Source organism: Mirounga angustirostris, unplaced genomic scaffold (genome assembly GCF_029215605.1).
Source record: "Mirounga angustirostris isolate CCGP_5_RB_7025 unplaced genomic scaffold, mMirAng1.0.hap1 SCAF_11, whole genome shotgun sequence".
NCBI lineage: Eukaryota > Metazoa > Chordata > Mammalia > Carnivora > Phocidae > Mirounga > Mirounga angustirostris.
In genome coordinates, this window is record NW_026991719.1 from 95,441,123 (window position 1) to 95,458,613 (window position 17,491).

The window sequence follows — 17,491 nt, forward strand, 5'->3', positions numbered from 1 at the left end:
GTGGCTCAGTTGTTAAGCATCTGCCTTTGGCTCAGGTCATGATCCCAGGGTCCTGGGATCGAGCCCCGCATTGGGCTCCCTGCTCAGCGGGAAGCCTGCTTCTCCCTCTCCCACTCCCTATGCTTGTGTTCCCTCTCTCATTGTCTCTCTCTCAGTCAAATAAATAAATAAAATCTTTAAAAATAAATAAATAAAAAATAAAGGGGACACCTTGAGTGGAAAGAAAAGACCATAAGTGAGTATATAAAAAGTAGAAAACACAAAAACAGTAAAAATAACTATATCTAAAAATCAGTCAAGGGATCCACAAAATAAAAGGAAGTTAAAATATGACATAATATTCCTAAAACATGGGGCGGGGGAGAGTAAAGAATGGATTCAAAATAAGTAAGCATCAACTTAATACAGATTGCTATATGCAGATGTTATATACAAACCTAATGGTAACCACAAATCAAAAGCCAGTAATAGATATGCCAAAAAATAGAGAAAGGAATCCGAGTATATCACTAAAGAAAGCCAGCAAATCATGAAAGAAAGCAAGAGAGTGACAGAAGAAAGGATCAAAGGCAAAAAACACATAACAAATTGGTAATAAAAACATATTTATCAAAAAGTACTTTGAATAAAAAGGGACTAAATGCTCCAATCAAAAGACATAGGGTGACAAGGTGTATAAAAGGACAAAACTCATCTATATGTTCTCTAAGAAAGACTCATTTAAAACCTACAGTCACCTCCAGATTGAAACTGAGTGGGTAGAGAAGTACTTATTGTGCAAATGGATGTCAAAAGAAAGCCAGGGTACCAATGCTTATATCAGACAAAAGAGACTTTGAAACAAAGACTGTAACAAGAGACAAAGGACCCTATATAATAATAAAAGGGGCAATCCAACAAGAATATAACAATTGTAAGTATTTCTGCACCCAAAATGGGAGCACTTGAACACATAAAAGATAAAGGAGATAATTGATAGTAATACGATACTAATAGGGGACATTAACAGCCTACATACATAAATGGACAAATCACCCAAACCGAAAATCAAAAGACACGATGGACCAGATGGGCTCAACAGATATATTCCGAACATCCCATCTTAAAACAGCAGAATACACAGTTTTCAAGCGCACATGGAACATTCTCCAGACTAGATCATGTTAGGCCACGAAACAAGTGTCAACAAATTGAAAAAATCAAAGTCACACCACACATCTTTTCTGACCACAACATTTTGAAACTAGAAATCGACCACAAGTACAAATCTGGAAAGAGCGCATATACATGGAGGCTAAATAACATGCTACTAAACAATGAATCAGTGAACCAAGAAATCAAAGAAGAAATAAAAAATTACATGGAAACAAAGGAAAATGATAACACAGTGGTCAAAAACCTTTGGGATGCAGTGGTAAGTTTATAGCAATACAGGCCTACCTCAAGAAACAAGAAAAATCTCAAATAAGCAACCTAACATTACACCTAAAGGAACTAGAAAAAGAACAAAGAAAATCCAAAACAAGCAGAAGGGAGGACATAATAAAGATTCGAGCAGAAATAAATTATATAGAAATTTTTAAAAACAATAGAACCAGATCAATGAATCCAGGAGCTGATCCTTTGAAAAGATCGAAATTGACAAACCTCTAGCCAGACTAATTTAAAAAATAAATAAATAGAAAACTCAAACAAAATCACAAATGGAAGAGGAGAAATAAAAACCAACACCACAGGAATACAAACAATTGTAACAGAATATTACGAAAAATTAGACGTCAACAAACTGGACAACCTAGAAGAAATAGATAAATTACTAGAAACATATAACCTTCTAAAGTTGAAGCAGGAGGAAATAGAAAATGTGAGCACACTGATGACCAGCAATGAAATTTAATCAGTAATCAAACAACACTCAACAAACAAAATTCCAGGACCAGATGGCTTCACAGGTAAATTCTAGCAAACGTTTAAGGAAGAGGAAATACCTATTCTTCTCAAACTATTCCAGAAAGATAGAAGAGGAAAGAAACCTTCCAAATTCATTCTATCAGGTCAGCATTACCCTGATGCCAGGATCAGATAAAGACACTACAACAAAAGACAATGACAAAGGAGGACTGGTTGGCTGTCAGGAGAGCATGAGACTCTTGATCTTGATAAAAACCCTCAACAAAGTATGTTTAGAGGGAACATACCTCAACATAATAAAGGCCTTATATGAAAAACTCACAGTGAACATAATACTCAATGGGGAAAAATTGAGAGCTTTCCCCTGAGGTCAAGAACAAGACAGGGACATCCACTCTCTCTACTTTTTTTCAACATGGTACTGGAAGTCCTAGCCACAGCAAACAGACAACAAAAAGAAATAAAAGGCATCCAAATCAGTAAGAAAGAAGTCAAACTTTCACTATCTGCAGATGACATACTATATCTAGAAAACCCAAAAGATTCCACCAAAAAAAAAAAAAAATACTAGAACTGATACACAAATTCAGTAAAGTTGCAGGATACAAAATCAATGTATAGAAATAGGAATGTGTTACATTTCTGTACATGAATAATGAAGCAGCAGAAAGACAAATAAGAAAACAGTCCCATTTGTAAGTGCACCAAAAACAATAACTAAGAATAAACTTAACCCAAGAATTGAAAGACCTGTACTCTAAAAACTATAAAACACTGATGAAATTCTAAAGAAATGGAAAGACAATCCATGCTCGTGGATTGGAAGAACAGAATTTTTAAAGTTCCATACTACCCAAAGCAATCTACAGATTTAATTCAATCCCTATCAAAATACCAACCGCAGTTGTCACAAAGCTAGAACAAACAACCCTAAAATTTGTATGGAACCACAAAAGAGCCTGAATAGCCAAAGCAATCTTGAGAAAGAACAAAACTGGAGATATCACAATTCCAGACTTCAAGTTATATGTCAAAGCCGTAGTAAACAAAACAGCATGGTACTGGTGCTAAAATATACACATAGATCAATGGAACCAGAATAGATTGCCCACAAATAAACCCACGACGATATGGCCAATTAAGCTTCAAAAAGAGAGGCAAGAATATATAATGGAAAAAAGTCTCTTCAACAAATGGTGATGGGAAAACCGGATAGCTCCAGGCAAAGAAATGAAACTGGACCACATTGTTACACCATATACAAAAACTCAATATGGATTAAAGACCTAAATGTGAGACTGAAACCATAAAAATCCTAGAAGAGAGCATAGGCAGTGATGTCTCTGACATCAGCGGTAACAACATTTTTTGAGAAATGTTTCCTGAGATAAGGGAAAGAACAAAAATAAACTATCAGGACTACATCAAAATAAAAAGCTTCTGCACAACGAAAGAAACAACCAAGAAAACTTAAAGGCAAACTGCTGTATGGGAGAAGATATTTGCAAATGACATACCTGAAAATGGGTTAATATCCAAAATATATAGAAAAAAACTTATACAACTCAACACCAAAAAACCCCAAATAATCCAATTAAAAAATCACTGACCATCAGGGAAATGCAAATAAAACTACAAATAAGATATGACCTCACACCTGTCAAAATGGCTAAAATCAAAAACACAAGAAACAACAAGTGTTGGCGATGATGTGGAGAAAAAGGAACCCTCTTGCAGTGTTGGTGGGAATGCAAACTGGGGCAGCCACTGTGGAAAACAGTATGGAGGTTCCTCAAAAAGTTAAAAATAGAACTACCTTATGATCTAGTAATTGCACTACTAGGTAGTATTTAAAAAAACCCACAAAAAACACTAATTCAGAGGGATACATGCACCTCTATATTTATTGCAGCATTATTTACAATAGACAAATTATGGAAGCAGCCCAAGTGTCCATCAATTGATGAATGGATAAAGAAGATGTGATATGCGTGTGTGTGTGTGTGTGTGTGTGTGTGTGTGTATATATATATATATATATATATAAAATATTATTCAGCCACGAAAAGAATGATGTCTTGATATTTGCAACAAAATGGATGGAGCTGGAGAGGACAATCCAAGGGAAATAAGTCAGAGAAAGACAAGTACCATATGATTTCACTCATGTGGAACTAGAGCGGGGGGAAACAAGCAAAGGAAAGAGAGAAAAAGAAAGCAAGAGAGAGAGAAACCAAGAAACAGACCCTTAACTATAAAGAACAAACTCATGGTTACCAGAGGGGAGGTTTGGTGCGGGGATGGGTAAAATAGGTGATGGGGATTAAAGAGTCCACTAATCAGATAAGCACTGAGTTGTGTATAGAATTGTTGAATCACTATGTTGTATACCTGAAACTAATAGAAACACTGTGTGTTAACTATACTGGAATTAAAATTTAAAACTTAATTGAAAAAAGGCAAGAGCTATGGATGCAATGGAATACACACAGGTAGTTATTTTCATGGACCAGAGTGGTAGGTCTGGGAGAAGGGTACAGGTCTAGGCTGAAAAGAAAGAGCTAGAAACCCTAGCCTAGGTAGCATACAGTGTACCACGGCTTAGATGCTAGATCTTTCACAGATCCTGAATGATCAAGCACTCAATATTAACAGAAAAATTAAAGAATCAAATAATTATATGATGTCAGAACTGCTAGGGACCTAGGAGATAATTTTATCCTTCTCATTTTCCAGAGATGGACGTTGAGACCCAAACAGGAGCTAGGACTTGCCATTCACCCAAACCAAACATCCAGGAGCCAGCTCTCCATCATCTGACAGTTCCCATTTTGGATGAATAGTCAGCCAGGAAAGATAACCACTGCACTCAAAGGGAAATCCAAACTGCTCCTGAGAATCTTCTACCTATCTTCTTGAGTCAGCCCTACCTAGTTATCAAGGCCAGCTCAAGTTATAAAACCTAAACAAGAATAAAATATCTCTGATATAGTAAGAGCCCTGGAAATGCATACAGCTCATACTGTTCTCATACAGCAATAAAAATACTCCCAACAAGTGCCAACCATCTCCACACAAACAAATGTATTCATGCTATATTACACTGCCCAGGATTTCTGGCAGAAGTATACTATATTCATAATATTCAATAAATATTCTATGTTTATGTACATGATATTTAACATTCAATTTTTAAATTTTATTTTATTATGTTATGTTAATCACCATACATTACATCACTAGTTTTTGATGTAGTGCTCCATGATTCTTTGTTTGCGTATAACACCCAGTGCTCCATTCAATTAACATTCAATTTTTCAAAGCATGAGTGTGTTTTCAAGTAAATGGCACCAAAATAGGCTGTTTGAATAAGAAAAAAGGGTCAGAAAATACATCAATGTACAGGGGCACTAGTGGAAATTTCCAACAGCAAAAATGATCCCTGCCATCGCTCATTTTTTTGTCCATCAAAAGAGTGTTTGAAGATTTCAATGGGGATTTTCTAGTCAGAATTGTCAAAGAGTACGTTGCAGAGATCATTCAATGCAGAAACCAGTTTGCTTCTCCATACTTATCTTTGTACATATTTTATGAGTACTAAGTGGTAGAGTAAAAATAGCACTGAACTAGGAATCAGGAGAATCAGCTTCTAGTCCTCAATCTGCCTCCAACAAGCTGAGCTGCCTGGGAAAATCTCTCACCCTCTGTGAGCATCAGTTTCCCCATCTAAAATGAGAAGATAAAAATAGATTGGAGTTCCCTCAGAGACCTGCTTTAATATTTGTGTGTGTGTTTTGGACACAATTTCATTTGTCAAAATGAATGCCAGTGCCATAAGATGACTATTCACAAATTATTGAAGTGAAACTTTCATGATTTTGTTCTTGATTGATCATGTATAACTTAATTGGCTAATTGGGCAGAAGGATCTAAGGATGCAACAGGTTCAAAATGGGGACTAGTCTCAATAATTGTCAAGCAAGAAACTGTTACTTTCTGAAAGTTAAAGAAAGTAATGGGTAAAGCAGGTGACCTAGAGAAATTCTTCCCATCCTAAGAAACAGTTTGCAAATATGCTGCTGATGAATGTTCAATGTCAACTCAGTCTCCATGCAGACCAAACTAGGATTAACGTAAACTAGGCTGTGACAAACCCTATCATAAAAGTGGGGATGGGATGGCGTTTGCATGGATTCTAGGGAGAGCCATAGTGTGAGAATATGTCAGTATGCTCTGCCCAGGAGAATCAGTGCTCTGATTCTAAAAACAAGTACCAATTCTCTGGAGATTATTATTTCAGGAGTGGAGAAGGACAATCTGTCACACCACCCTGGCGTGATGGAAATGTCCATGGAGAACATCACATTCCCTTTGTTCTAACTCTGTATTCTCAAAGTAATATTCTGACATACCATCTGACCTCCAGAGTAAACTTTCCAAACAGGTATACAGCCGGATACAGTCTTTATCATAAATCAAGAAAATGTATGTTTGGAATATCTGATCTGTGGGACTTTGATTAGCATGGGTAAACTGATCTAACGAGATTTTGTTCTGAAAAACTAAAAAACAAAACCAGGATCGTGAGTCAACTCACCAAGAAGGGCATTCACCCATACCTCCTAGGCTGAAATGTATCAGTACCTCGATACTAACCCTTAACAGAAACTTCAGTATGGCAGACCATTTCTTGGGGTCTCAAACTAAGGACACAAAGAATATTTTCCTATCTAGACTCATTAATCCCATTACCTGAGCTCTTTCAGGGCTATTCTTTCAGTCCACTAGCCTGACAGTAGGTTCAAAGTCAATAAAGCTAATAAGCACTATATAAAAGGCAACAACTATAGGGAAGCTAGATGAAAAGCGGGGTATATACACCACTGAAAACCTACAAAGACTTACTGCTGGAAATAAAATAGATGTGTGACTTTATTTTAAACTCCCCAAACCAGCACGTGACATGCTAATTCCTGTCTATATCTTTGACCTCATTTCCCGAGACCCTCTTTCAACACCCCCTACCCTCCAGTCATATACTATATTAACAGTTCCCTATATATGTCCGTGCTTTGACATATGTAATTTCTTCTACCTGGACAATCCTTTTCACTCTGAATTTCCTGATTCAGCTTGAAGGGGAGCAGAATATACTACCCCAATCTTTGACATAAGAATTATTTTGGGCCACTTGGTTTGTTTGTTTTTTTTTCTTGTAAGAAATAGCTTTACATACTTGTTTACTCATGCTGTTGTGATCTATTGTTGATTCTACAACCCATTTCTCTTCACTAGCTTTTGGGAAGACCGAGAATTTTTTTCCTCCTTTTTGAAGTATACTTGACATACATTATTATCTTAGTTTCAAATATACAACATCGTGAGCTGACAACTATATACATTATGAAATGCTCATCATGATAAATGTAGTACCACGTGCCACCATACAGTTATAACAATATTATTGACTATATTCCCTATAATTTTTATCCATGGGACTTCATTTATTCATCAATTTCTAAATGGAAGTTTGTACCTCTTAATTCTCTTAACCTAGTTTGCTCATATCTCATTCTGGAAACCACCAGTTTGTCTTCTAGATTTGTGAATCTATTCCTCTTTTGTTCTTTGTTTAGTTTCTTAGATTATATATATAAGTGAAATCATATGGTATTTATATTTCTCTGTCTCTGTGTTTTGGACACAATTTCACTTGTCAAAACAAATGCCAGTGCCATAAGATGACTATTCACAAATTATTGAAGTGGAACTTTCATGATTTTGCTCTTGACTGTTTATGTATAACTCTTAATTAGCTAATTGGGTGGAAGGATCTAAGGATGCAACAGGTTCAAAATGGGGACTAGTCTCAATATTTGCCAAACGAGAAATTGTTACTTTCTGAAAGTAAAAGAAAGTAATGGATAAAGCAGGAGACCAAGAGAAATTCTTCCCATCCTAAGAAACAGTTTGCTAAACTGTCTAACTTATTTCACTTAGTGTAATAACCTCTAGATTCATCCACGCTTTCACAGATGGCAAGATCTCATTCTTTTTAATGGCTGATATACACCGCCCCCCCCCCCGCCACACACACAATGGAATATATACACACACCACCATTTCTTTATCCGTTCATCTTTTGATGGACACTTAGGTTGCTTCCTTATCTTTGCTGTAAATAATGCTGCAATAAACATAGGGGTGCATATATCTTTCTAAATTTGTGTTTTCATTTCCTTTGGATAAATACCCAGAAATGGAATTACTGGATCGTACAGTATTCCTATTTTCAATTTTTTGAGGAACCACCATATTGTTTTCCACAGTGGCTATACCAATTTACATTCCAAACAACAGTGCACAAGGGTTCCCTTTTCTCCTCATCCTCCCCAGTACTTGTGATTTCTTGTCTTTTTGATACTAGCCATTCTCACTGGTGCAAGGTGATATCTCATCGTAAAAAGTACAGTTTGCATTTCCTTCAGCTGGTTATTCTTAGGAAACAGCAGACACAGGAAAAGCACCGAAAACCTAGTAGATATAAGGAAAACCTCCATCTGTAAGGATGTATTCCTCTCTGTACTAGGAGAAGGAGAAGGAGAAATCTCTAGAAACTCTTATCAGTAGAAAAGGCAGGGACTTAAATCTGCATAACAACTTAACCCTTGTTTAGGGGTCTTTGCCTGAAAACCTCCCATAACTGGCCCCCCAACCCCAACATCTTATTTTCTTTACTGATGGCAATACTATTTAAGGTGATGTCTTGGGCCATTTGGGGGAGTTAAATCAGCTTTTCTGGTATCTCCCTTGTACACAGGAGGTATACATGTTATTCAACTTCTGTTTGTTCTTTTCCTATTAATCTGGCTTTTATTACAGGGGGATATCAGCCAAGAACCTAGAAGGGTAAAAGGCAAATTATTTTTCCTACCCTACAAACTCAAGCTTTATCTTCTTTCATAAAGCCTCCGGTGACAATTTAAGTGTCTTCCTATGTGTCTTCATAGAATCCTGTCTCTCTGTATATGCCTATCAAAGCTCTTATGCTTATGAATTATAATTGCTGGTTTTTTGCTCTATATTCCCTCTGATGCCATCAGCTCCGTAAGAGAGGATGTAACACCTTATTCATTTGTGTATTTCCAGTTCCCTAATAAAAGGTGAGCCCTTGTTAATATAGGTTTGTTGAATAAATGATCAAATGCTTGTACAGGAAAGTATACAGCACAGTGGGGAAGATCCAACCACTGGGAGCCATGGACATGAATTACAAAAACATTTGCTTCACATAGTCCCACATTAAACTTTCCAATGTGGTTTCTCCATGTCTCAAGCTTCCTTTCCAGCAGCTCCAATATACAAAAGTCATTCAACATTGAAGATTTTGTTTTTAATTGTCAGTCACTTTCTTAATGAAACTCAAAATAAACCATGCTACTGGGTGCAGAATGAGCTCAATAACCAGAGGCTAAGTTAAAAGAAAGAAGACAAAACCAAGGCCAGAATGGTCTAGAAGGGGGTCAAAATGCCTTTCCATTCCTCTGAGAACTCTGAATTAGATCCCACATTCATCTTTCCTTAGGGGTATTTCAAATAATGTCAGACTAAGTAATAAACGTCAGATGAGCTGAAAAATACCTAGTTAAGAGGACGTTTCTTACACAGCCAAAAAAGGCTATTCAAAACTTCCCACATAAATGTGGCTTCCAAACATTTATAGACTTGAGGCAATGTTGCATGATCTTGGAAGGATAGAGAACATTTCTTTCCTTGTTCCTCCTGCAAATTTTCAACAAATACCTACTCCTCCTCTCGGTGATGTTGCACTTCAGCTTATCCTTCACAAAACAGATGGCAGGAATGAAAGAAGAAAAAAAAATCAATCAAGAGTAGCCACAAAGTTCTTGCTTCAAATGGTTGTTTTTGACGTACCTTCTCTCAGGTAGCCCATGACAAAGTTGAAAGTGAGATCTGCTTTTGTGAGCATGATTCCTCTTCCCTCCAACTTACTAACCTCTCTGTTATCTCTCCTTCCCTCCCTCCACTCCTCTCCCTCATAGTTACTTCTAGAGTTATTATTTTCCCATGTCCTGACATATTCTGTAAATTGGCCGCATTTGGAATTATTGAATGGACTTTTGTTGCCATTGTTAAATTTTACCATGTATTGATTTCAGTTTGGGGTCCTTAATTCCATGAAATAATAGGTAAATTCTTGTTTTTACACTTCAAAGTCAAAGATAGATGTTTTGGCTATGGTGGACATTATCATTATTTACTTGATATTTCGTTTTTCTTACCTTAAAGCACAACGTTGAGAGGAAATTAAAAGAACTGATGGATGAATACCCTGGGTCCACTCATAGCCCTAGTGGGAATTTTCTATACAAAGCAATAAGAGTGAGTAATGTTTGAAAGTCTTTCTGAATTATAGAGCAATGCAGTGTACATTCTTGAATTGGGTACCAGAGAGAAATCGGGAGACTGCGAATCAGGTAAAGTCATTTAACACAATTCAAAGTCAGATCAAGCCTCCTTCAGATACCTGGCTGGGTTTGTGAGCCAGGCACAACTTTGTAAGAAGAGCATTTGGTTCACTTGGTTAGCACAGATTTGACTTCGTTCTTAAGTGGAGTTTTTTTGGTTTGTTTTTGGGGAGGTTTTTTGTTTGTGTTTTAGTAATCTCTACACATAATGGGGGGCTCGAACTCACGACCCCGGTATCAAGAGTTGTGTGCTTTGACCATGCCAGCTGGATGCCTCCACAGATTTGTCTTCTTAATGACAACAACTCACTTTACCTTCTCATTCATCTAATTGTGCTCCAATTGTGATTTTCCAAATAAGAGATGAAACAAGTATTCCAACCCTTTTGACCGAAATATTTATCATTGTCCATTAATAAGTTGAGTTTTCAACATTTCTCTGGGCCTTGCTGGTAGAAATTTTATTTCCCAGAGTTATATCAACCGGGGATGAACACTGCTAAAGTTAGCCCATGGAACTAAGACCAGACAGAAACAGGAACACCTAAGTCTTCAATCAATATCACAATTATCTATGGTCTACTGTATAGGTTCCTAAACATAGGATTCCATATAGTTCGTAATCTGGATTCTACTCTTCTGGCTTTAATTTCTGGACCTTCTTTCTGTTCTACTGCATTTCAGCTACTCTAATTTCTGTGCACTTGCTCTTACCCCAAATCCATTCCACCCTCCATGCCCATTGTGCCTAGGGACTCCAAGGCCCGATGTAAATACCAACTATTCCATAAAAGCTTATCCTAATGCCTTAAGCAGAACTGTTAGTTTCTTGAAGTGGTCTTGTTAGTTGATTTGTATCTCTAATACAAGATACAGTAAATTATACTATTTATGTGTCTATCTTCCTTCCTTGTTTGTGAATGCCTTGAAGGCAAAGGACCATGACTTCAATCTTGATTCCCAACCACTGGAGTTAATCACATCCTCCTTTGAATGACCATGGCCCTCGATTTTCACACATAGTGTATGAGATCAACATCACTTCTTTACAAGGCTGTCTCTTCGACAATGAGCTCATTTAGATCAAGGACTATATTGTACCCATCTCCAGCAATGAGCACATGAACAGAAATATAGCAAGCGGTCAATAAATATTTGGAAAAATGAAGCAGAACACAAACCTTACAGTCATGTGCACCATTTTCTTTCTTTTTTTTTTTTTTAAAGATTTTATTTATTTATTCATGAGAGACAGAGAGAGAGAGAGAGAGAAGAGGAGGGAGAAGCAGGCTCCCAAGGAGCAGGGAGTCCGATGTGGGACTCGATCCCAGGACCCTGGGATCATGACCTGAGCCGAAGGCAGATGCTTAACGATCTGAGCCACCCAGGCGCCCCATGTGCACCATTTTCTAACCACTGAGTTACCATCAAATGGGACAGATTAAGTATTCAGAATTTAAAAGTGATTACAGCGTGAACCTTCTGGTAAAACTTTAAAAGGATGGTCCAATCAAAAACATAAATATAGGTCTACTATTATCCATACAAGGAAAATATCATGGAAAATCAACATAATTCAACAGGTATTTACTGAGCACCTACTATGAGCCAGGATCTTTTAAGGGCGGCTGATACAATAGAGGACAAGACAAATTCCTTTTATTCACATAGTTTACATGTTAGAGGGAAGAAAAAGACAACAACAAATACAAATTTTTTTGAATATAGACTCTGCCAAGAGGTAGTTAAGTACCATGAAAAATAATAAAGCAGGATATATAATTCTGATCATTTCAATAATTCAAGGAGAAAATACATTTGTTTCGATTACGTGACAGGACCCTGAGTGTTTCTTTAGGTCTACTTTATAAGTTTTGCATTCTGCAGGTCATTTGGCACCTAAGGAAATACAAACTGATTCCCTTAGCATTCATCAGTGGGGGATGTAATCCACACAACCACTGATGCTCACGTCAGTATAATAAACCGCTGCAGGGGACGGGTGGAGAAAGAACAATGAGAAGGAAAAAGATGGAAGGAAGCAAATCGATAAAAGGAAATTCGCTGCTCTGAATCTGCATTTATTCAAATGTGAATTTGCCCTTGAAATCCCCATAACAGGGCTACTACATAGGCAACTCACCTTTGTTATAAAATCCCCTGGACACACTAGTACCTAAATCCAGATGGACCTATCTTATACTGGCTTCTACAGAACAGAGAAATATTAGAGCAAGATGCCAGGTGCAGCATTCTTCTCGACAGACACTTCTCAACGCTGCAGGTGTCTCCCAGTCCCTCCCTTATCACAAACCCTCTCCCCTCTGGCAGTGGAAATTATGTTTCTTTGAAATTCTCACTTCCTAAGAAGTGATGCAGATCTGCTTTAAAGCAGATGCCAAAGTGCTCAACATTGTTTTTCCGTGGAATTTCTGGGAAACAAAACAGTGAAGCTTTATCTTTGAATAAAGAAAGTTGGCACTGTTATTATAGGATCACCCATAGTCTTCAAATCTTTAAAAAGACATCAGTAGACTAAATCATTCAGCAAAGAATGTGTATATGTGTTTTGAGCAGGCCATACTCAAATTATCATGCTGGTTCTTTCTGCATATTCTGTCTGATATTAAAACCAGACTTTCATATCTTAAGAAAAAAAGATTGACATTCAAAGCGGAAAAGTGTAAGACAATCTGGTTACCTAAAGATATTTTTCTTTGAAAATCACTGGGTATTTCCAAATAACAGGGTAATAAAAATTCTTTTAATTGCTTAAAAATATGTTTAATAACATTTTTGCCACATATTTAGTCATTTTCTTGCCAAATATTCTTTACCCAAAATGCAAAACAGTGTCCTCTTTCCATGTCAGTTCTCTTTAAAATGGAAAACCAGGATGACCTCTATTACCCTTTTTAAAATTCATATTCTCATTTGCACTTCACTGACTTGGGGCTAAGCCATCAGGAATGGAATCAGCATGAAACTGTTAATAAGTATTTTGTAATTATTCATTTGTTCAATCATTTCCCCTACCTTCCTTGTATTCAGTTAGAAACAAATTTAAGGCAAGTGCTAAACATTCACTTCAGTAAAGAGGACACTAATCAGCAGAGTAAAAGAAAATTTAAAACATATATAATTAAGCCACTCCAAAATAAACATTATTAACATTTTGGCATATGGCTATTCAGTCCTTACGTATAGATAAGTATAGATATATAGAAAAAGAGATGTGTATTAAAAATGGAAGCATGCAGGCGCCTGGGTGGCTCAGTCGTTAAGGGTCTGCCTTCGGCTCAGGTCATGATCCCAGGGTCCTGGGATGGAGCCCCACATCGGGCTCCCTGCTCCGCGGGAAGCCTGCTTCTCCCTCTCCCACTCCCCCTCTTCGTGTTCCCTTTCTTGCTCTGTCTCTCTCTGTCAAATAAATAAATAAAATCTTTTAAAAAAAATGGAAGTGAAAACTGTTCTCCCCAACTCAAGTCTACAGGGAACATTCTTTCAGTCTTAATAAAGGTGTTTCTTAATAAAGAAACATTGTTTCTTAGTAGTTGCAAATGTATGCATATTACACAGTCTATTTAACTGCTTTCCTATTATTAGATATTGAGGTTGTTTACTTTTCCTATTATATTCAAGCCTGCTATGATGATTCTTACAGCTAAATTACAGCAACCATTTGTTTTCCAAAGAAAGAAATTCTAGAAGTGAAGGGTCAAAAGGCATGAAAATATTTAAGACTTTAAAACACATTGTCCAAATGCATTCCATGAACATTGCCTGATTTATACTCAACTGCCATTAAAAATAATTTAAGGACAGTGTAAATACTAATACAGCTACCTAGTTCCTCTGCCGTCTCCCCGGTACTTGGAATTATCATTCTTCTTGATGTCTGCTCATTTGACAGGCAAAAAAACATATCATCTACCTCTTAAAGAGGAGAGTCTTTGTAAATTACTGAATCAACAAACATTTGTTCTATCTGTTTTGTGTCAGGTATTGAGTTCAGCTTTAAAGGTCACACAACTAAGACACCAATGTGGCCTCCAAAGAACTTACAATCCAGCGGAGGATTCGGACAGGTACACGAATGGTAGACCAGAAACATGCTAGTCTAAGATCTGTAACAGAAGTAGAAATGGAGTATATGGCAGAGCTGCACCAAATAACTCGTTTTCCTGAGTCTATTTCAGCAAACAAAGGCGTTTCCACTTTTCATAACCTGATGGATCCCATATACATAGCCAGGTATTTAAATAAGAGAGAGCTGAAAATACACAGACCTGAAAAGAAAGCAAATAAACTCTATTTAAAGTTAGATATGGGTAAAGGATTACCAGGGCTGGATAGAGTAAGAAATGGATCTGGGCTCCTTACAAAGAAAACTCATCAACTTCAAGCTGCAGGCTCTACACTTACCCTACAGAGAAGAGGGTACGTGACAGAGTTTCTAGGAGGCTTCATGGTGGGTCAACTCTGATCTATACCTAATCACCATTGACCATTTCAGCACCCAGAGAATTGAAAGTATTCAGCGCCAACCATAACAGTGTTCGTAAACCTTACCATATTCTTTCTTCCACCCTACCTTAGTGATGAGTAAGAGCAGTACTGATAAAGGAAATGGTTGGGGTTTGGAGCCGATGTCCAAGAAAGAATTTTTGGAATGTCATCAGTGCAAAAAGGTGGTTTTATTAAAGCACTGGGGACAGGACCCGTGGGCAGAAGGAGCTGCACCGGGGTCGTGAGGAGTGATCCAATATATACTTGCAAGTTGGGAGGGTGTTAGGGAGAGCATAAGTCTCTAAGGAATTTTGGAAATAAGGTTTCCAGGACCTTGAAGGGGCTAGCTACTGTTAGGAAAATGTCATTTATTACTGTCTAATAAAACCCTAGTCATGAGACCCTTCAGATGTATATCGGTGAGTCATATGCTTGAAGGATGATTGCCAACATACATCTTGGGGGTTAGAGATAAAGGAAGATTCCAAAGGAATTTTTATGTTAAGGTAGACTTACAGGATCCTGGGGGGTCGGGATAATGTTAAGCTAAGATTGCCTTTTGCCCTTAGCAAAGTATTAACATCGAGGCAGCTGAGTTGCTAGGGGAAGGTCACTCTGCCTGTTTCAAGGACTTGTCAACGGACTGTAAGTAGTAAGGAAATTTATTTTTTCTTTTGCCTTTATCTCCAAACATTTTCCCCACATACAAAGATTGAGAATATTAAATTCAGAGAGGTTAAGACATCTTGTTGCATCAGCTAAAACTACAAGGTTTCTCCACTTACTAGGGACAGAAACCATCTGAGGTCCATTTTTACTATATCTATGGAACAATTTCTAGTTTCATAAAGCAGCCTAGAGAAAGCTGAGATCTTATAATTGCCTTAATTATTTGTCATAAATAAAATAAGCACATTATATATATATTTTTTAAGATTTTTTTATTTATTTGATAGAGAGAGACACAGCGAGAGAGGGAACACAAGCAGGGGGAGTGGGAGAGGGAGAAGCAGGCTTCCTGCAGAGCAGGGAGCCCGATGTGGGGCTCGATCCCAGGACCCTGGGATCATGACCTGAGCCGAAGGCAGACACTTAATGACTGAGCCACCCAGGCGCCCCAGCACATTATATTTTTATTTTTCCTGTGGAGATGAAATTCTTGGTAACACTTTAATGCAAATCAGGTAACATTTTAATGTGAAATATAGAAATGTTTATTCTCCTCTCTCCTCCAGCAACCCAAGATGCCGAAAGGGAAGAAGGCGAAGGGGAAGAAGGTGGCCCCGGTGCCTGCTGTTGTGAAGAAGCGGAAGGCCAAGAAGGCGGTCAATCCCCTGTCCGAGAAGAGGCCCAAGAATTTTGGCATCGGACAGGACATCCAGCCCAAAGGGGACCTCACTCGCTTTGTCAAATGGCCCCACTATGTCCGGCTGCAACGGCAAAGGGCTATTCTCTATAAATGTCTAAAAGTGCCTCCCGCAATTAACCAGTTCACCCAGGCCTTGGACCGCCAGACAGCTGCTCAACTGCTTAAGCTGGCCCACAAGAACAGACTAGAGACAAAGCAGGAGAAGAAGCAGAGATTGTTGGCCAGGGCCAAGGAGAAAGCTGCAGGCAAAGGGGATGTTCCCACTAAGAGGCCACCTGTCCTTCGAGCTGGGGTTAACACTGTCATCACCTTGGTGGAAAACAAGGAGGCTCAGCTGGTAGTGATTGCACATGATGTGGATCCCATTGAGCTGGTGGTTTTCCTGCCTGCCCTGTGTCGTAAGATGGGGGTTCCCTACTGCATTTTCAAGGGGAAGGCCAGGCCGGGGCGTCTGGTCCACAGGAAGACCTGCACCACTGTCGCCTTCACACAGGTCAACTTGGAAGACAAACGAGCTCTGGCAAAGCTGGTGGAAGCCATCAGGACCAATTACAATGACAGATATGATGAGATCCAATGCCACTGGGGAGGCAATGTCCTGGATCGGAAGTCTGTGGCTGCATCGCCAAGCTGGAAAAGGCAAAGGCTAAAGAACTGGCCACCAAACTGGGCTAAGTGGACGCTGTTGAGTCTTCTGTACGTAAAAGTAATAAAACGTTGTCTTTCCAAAAAAAAAAAAAAAAAAAAAAAAGAAATGTTTATTCTCAGTCCACTAAGAATTCCAATGAAGCATTTTGGATGGCTGTCTTATGCTGCCTACCAACATGCATGGTGAAATGGAGAACAGAAGCCGTTATTAATAATACTCTAATCAAAACCTTTTTTTGCCTTAATTTTTGTAGAGTTCATATAAACTGCTTTAGGGCCTGAATAACCCAGACATTTTTTCAATTTTTGAACTTCAGGGAGATACAGATAATGATAGATCATTAATTACACACCTAGAAACCCACCAGGTTAATGGAAAATTAATGGATCTTGCTCTTTATGTCTGCATCGAGAACAGTACATATGTTCTCTATCTTTGCTACAAACTTCCAAAAAAAAAAAAAAAAAAAACTAGGTCATCTTTAGAGCCATTTTTTGTCTTTGCTTATAGTAAGGTCTTTTTGTGCCTTTTTTTTTTTTAATTTGTCAGTGATTCATTTTATTT

The 17,491-nt window shown here is 37.9% G+C and overlaps 1 pseudogene; it reads left to right on the forward strand.

Annotated features, from left to right (window-relative positions):
* Window positions 1–16,147: 16,147 nt before the first annotated feature.
* LOC123836908 (large ribosomal subunit protein eL8-like) lies at window positions 16,148–16,953 on the forward strand (annotated as a pseudogene).
* The last annotated feature ends 538 nt before the right edge of the window (window positions 16,954–17,491 follow it).